Genomic DNA, 5,000 nt, shown 5'->3' with positions numbered 1-5,000 from the left:
CAAGCAGCGCAAACTTTAAGTCAGATGTATCCAGAAAATATTTAACTGATTGGATGCAAAATGAGGACATAGTTGATGTATGGAGGGATGAGAATCCCTACAAAAAAGACTTCTCTAGAAGACAATTGGTGATGGGAGTCTTGAAACAAAGCCGTATAGATTTATGTTTAACCAAAAGGGAAATGTTAAAATATATAAAAAATGTGAGATATAAGTTTGTGGGAGTAAGTGACCATGCTATGATGATGGTAAAGATGGGTGTGAACGAGGAGGAGAGGGGGGGAGGAATGTGGTGTTTGAATGCAGACTTGCTAAAAGAAGAGGCATATAAAGAAAATATCAGAAAATGTATAGAGTATGAAATGGAAAATATCTTATTTGATGAAAATGTATGTGAGTGGTGGGAAAAAATGAAAGGGATAATTAAAAAAAGAAGTATTAGATATGCCAAACAAAGGAATTTTAAGAGAAGGAGCAAAGTTGAGGTAATGCAAAATGAATTGAAGAGGGAAGCAGAAAAAATAGAAAGTAATCCCGAGCAAGATAAAGAACGCTTTATGCAGATAAATGCAGAAATAGAGGAGTATGAAAAAGAAAAAAGTAAGGGTGCAATAATAAGGAGTAGAGCGCAGTATGCGTTAGAGGGAGAAAGAAGCACAAAGTTCTTTCTAAACTTAGAAAAGAAAAAGCAGATGAAAAAGTATATAACAGAGTTGGAAAATGAAAAAGGAGATAAGATTACTGATTATGTGGAGATAATAAGAGAAGTAGAAATATTTTATAAGAAGCTATTTAAGAAAGAAGGGGTTAAACAGGAGTGTGTGGAGGAAGTTTTGAACTCTGTGAGTGTGAGGTTAAGTGAAAGTGAGAAAAATACATGTGAAAGTGACATAGGTATCGAAGAAATAAAAGAAGCAATAAAACAGACAAAGAAGAATAAAAGCCCGGGCTCAGACGGCTTAACGCATGAGTTTTACAAGACTTTTGAAGAGACTGTAGCACCAATATTGTGGAAGGTTTATAGAAGTATGGAAGAGAGAGGTGAAATGCCAGAGTCTATGGGGCTAGGAGTAATCACAATACTATATAAAAATAAAGGAAGTCCACTTAAGCTAGAAAATTATAGACCGTTGAGTCTGTTAAACACGGATTATAAAATACTGACAAAAGTGCTGGCAAATAGGATAAAAGAGGTGGTAGGGTCAATAGTATCACCAAGCCAAGCTTATAGCATAAAGGGAAGAGACATTACAGATACAATTTGCACAATAAGGGACGTAGTAGAAGGGATGGGGAAAGATGGGAAAGGGGGATTGGTTTTATCTATAGACTTAAATAAGGCTTTTGATAGGGTGGAACATAGCTTTATAGAACAGACAATGGGGAGATTTGGGTTTGGAGAGAGAATGCAAAAGTGGATAAAATTAATATATGTAAATGCTAAAAGTTGTGTTAAGGTTAATGGGGTGTTAACTGACCCCTTTCAGTTAGAGAGGTCAGTAAGGCAAGGCTGTCCGTTGTCTGCAATATTGTATTCAATAACAGCTGAGCCACTGGCGACACTCATCAAAAATGACAAGGAAATAAAAGGTATTCAAATACCAAATGGAGGATTGAGTGTAATACATCAATATGCAGATGATACAACTTTTACAGTTAGGGATATAGAGAGTATAAATAAAATTAGAAAACAGATGGAAAAATATGGGAAAGCGTCAGGTGCTAAAATAAATGTGGAAAAATCTGAAATAATGAGTATAGGAGGAATAAGGGTGGAAGGGTCAGATGTTCCATTTAAAATAACGAAAGATTTTATAAAAATTTTAGGGGTAAACGTAGGAGAGAATGCAAAAGAGGCAAGAGATGCAACATGGTCAGGAGTGCTAAACAAAATCAAGCAAGTGTTACAGTTTTGGAGACTAAGGGAATTAAGACTAAGAGGAAAAGTGGTAGTGGTTAATTCTTTATTGTTAACTAAATGTAATTATGTGATGGGAGCAATTGATTTACCAGACTGGGTGTTAAATGGAATAAAAGAGGCTGTGAATATTTTTGTGTGGGGTGGGAAAGGAGTAAAAATATCAGCAAAAACATTAATAGCAGATTACAGTGAGGGGGGGTTGAAATTGATGGATTTAGATGTGAAAAGGAAAGCAATAAGAGTTAAGACAATAAAAAAGTATTTATGTGGCAAAGTAGAATATGGATGGAAGGGGTATATGAGAAAATATTTAAATGAAGGAGGAGGGTGTGGTGAAGAAGGAGTGTTCATGGTTTTAAAAAAGCCAATGATTGAAAAGTTGCCTTTGTTTTACCAAGAAGTGTTTACTGCATGGGCTGAATCTGTGATAAATGTAAACTATGAATGTGAAAACATAAACCAAATACACAATCAGCCAATTTTCCTGAACCCAAGAATAAGGAGGGAAGGGAAAATGCTTTACAACAGACTGTTCATGAGAGCGGGGGTAAGGAAAGTAAAGGATTTGGCTTACGAATATGTAAAAGGTTTTTTACCGAATAGAGCAATATATGATTGTGTGGTGGGGTGGGATGATGAAATTGAGAAAGCAAAAGTGGATGGTGAATGTGAAAACATTAAAAAAAAGCCTGCCTGAAAGGTGGGTAGAAAGGATTGAAAGGGAAACTGTTAAAGTGGGAGATTGGGGAATGCCTGAAATGTACATTGTGGAAAATGGGAGAAAAAAGTTTTTGTGGGAGATAAATGTGAAAACTGTATACAAAATGATGGTCAGAAAGGAGATCAAAGTGCCTGCATCAGAAGCGGTATGGCCAAGATTGTTTCCTGATTTGAAAGTAAAAACAATATGGAGAAACTTAAATATAAAATACAACGGACTAGACTGTGAGAACTTGGACTTCAAGCTACGACACAATAGAATCTATACAAAGGTGGTAATTCATCAAATGAATAAAAATGTGAGTAGAGAATGTGATATATGTGAGACAGAGCCAGAAACTTTGATGCACATTTTCTTTGAGTGCAAGGAACTTGAGGAGTTTCATGGAAAAATGAAAAAACTGATAAAAGATGGAATGGGAAAAGGGGTTGCAGAAGATGAGTGGAAAAAACTGTTTTTGTTTGGCGAATGTACAAATTATAAGGATAGGAAGGTGAACTTTTGGAATTTGATTCTGAGTAATGCAAGGTATGCAATATGGGTGAGGAGGAATATGGCATACTATGAGAGAAAGAAAGTAGATGTGATTGAAATGTTCAAGAGTATTGTTAGAAAGAATGTGTATATAATGTGGAAATACCTAAGCAAAGAAGAATTTGAAAAAGCATTTGTAGAAGAAAGTGGATTTATATGTACAAAAGAAAGGTTTAGTTTAACATTTTGAAAAGAAATGGTTATATTTAAGTTAGGTATTTTTGTTTTGGGTTTTTGGTTTCGTTTGAGTGATATAAAGGAGGGTTAAATTCAAAGCTCATGCTGTATATGCTAAATTGTCTTCAAATGTAATAAGATTGAAAGGTGTAATGAATGAAAAATGAGTTATGTAAATATTATTTTGTACTTTTTGATAATAAAAAAAAAAAAAAAAAAAGAGCGCCCGATCTCGTCTGATCTCGGAAGCTAAGCAGCGTCGGGCCTGGTTAGTACTTGGATGGGAGACCGCCTGGGAATACCAGGTGCTGTAAGCTTTTGCCTTTTCTTCACTATTTATATAATATGCTGGCTTTTAGAAAGACGTGTTTTACCGCTCTATTTATTACAATCATTTACATGTATTATAGAGTTTTAAGTGTTTTACATGTTTTTTAGGCCATTTTATTACTCTTAACATTTTAAGTGTATGTGTCTTTAATAAATGGATGGTTGGCCTGTCATGTGACTAGACACATGACAGGAAGCAGGAAGTACAACTGTATAAGAGAGCAGCATGACAAACAAAGGACAGTCACCAAACTGTTGGATTGAGGAGTTGCTAATTTTAGAGCTCACCTTTCCATTCACCACCTGCAAATTTTGGATTACACTTTCTGTGGATTGTATATACACTGGTGGACACTCACATTGGACTTATCAACACACTGGGGTTCTTGGACTGTTTTTAGGGTATGGACAAATGAACTGTATTCTTTTAACAGAGTTTACCTGTTTTTAGGGTATGGACAAATGAACTGTATTCTTTTAACAGAGTTTACCTAGTTTTATCGTGTTGTTTTAAAGTCTTTTATGTGAACCTTGTAAATACACCAAATCTATTTAAACCAATTTTCTTTTATGTCTCATTCTTTTAACCACTAGTCATCTCTCACAGTTAAATCTGACCCCATTTTAGTCTTGTAACTCGGCTGATAAGGCCGATTGTTACACTTTTATGGGAGACCGCCTGGGAATACCAGGTGCTGTAAGCTTTTGCCTTTTCTTCACTATTTATATAATATGCTGGCTTTTACGGAGGCTGATCTTTAAATAGCCCACTTTTTGGAGCAGCCCTCGCTTATGGCCATACCGCGCTGAGAGCGCCCGATCTCGTCTGATCTCGGAAGCTAAGCAGCGTCGGGCCTGGTTAGTACTTGGATGGGAGACCGCCTGGGAATACCAGGTGCTGTAAGCTTTTGCCTTTTCTTCACTATTTATATAATATGCTGGCTTTTAGAAAGACGTGTTTTACCGCTCTATTTATTACAATCATTTAAATGTATTATAGAGTTTTAAGTGTTTTACATGTTTTTTAGGCCATTTTATTACTCTTAACATTTTAAGTGTATGTGTCTTTAATAAATGGATGGTTGGCCTGTCATGTGACTAGACACATGACAGGAAGCAGGAAGTACAACTGTATAAGAGAGCAGCATGACAAACAAAGGACAGTCACCAAACTGTTGGATTAAGGAGTTGCTCATTTTAGAGCTCACCTTTCCATTCACCACCTGCAAACTTTGGATTACACTTTCTGTGGATTGTATATACACTGGTGGACACTCACATTGGACTTATCAACACACTGGGGTTCTTGGACTGTTT

At 35.9% G+C, this 5,000-nt stretch overlaps 1 protein-coding gene and 1 non-coding gene across 2 annotated transcripts in view; one reads left to right on the top strand and one right to left on the bottom strand.

Annotated features, from left to right (window-relative positions):
* LOC141305375 (uncharacterized) overlaps positions 1 to 5,000 on the bottom strand; it is a 566,500-nt gene that overhangs the window by 268,674 nt on the left and 292,826 nt on the right. The gene's annotated exons all lie outside the window — the stretch shown is intronic.
* LOC141308139 (5S ribosomal RNA) lies at positions 4,472 to 4,590 on the top strand. Its single transcript, XR_012347061.1, has one exon. It is a non-coding gene; the product is annotated as a 5S ribosomal RNA (ribosomal RNA).

Source organism: Garra rufa, unplaced genomic scaffold (assembly GCF_049309525.1).
Source record: "Garra rufa unplaced genomic scaffold, GarRuf1.0 hap1_unplaced_002, whole genome shotgun sequence".
NCBI classification, from domain to species: Eukaryota; Metazoa; Chordata; class Actinopteri; order Cypriniformes; family Cyprinidae; genus Garra; species Garra rufa.
This window is presented reverse-complemented; position numbering and strand designations above follow the sequence as displayed.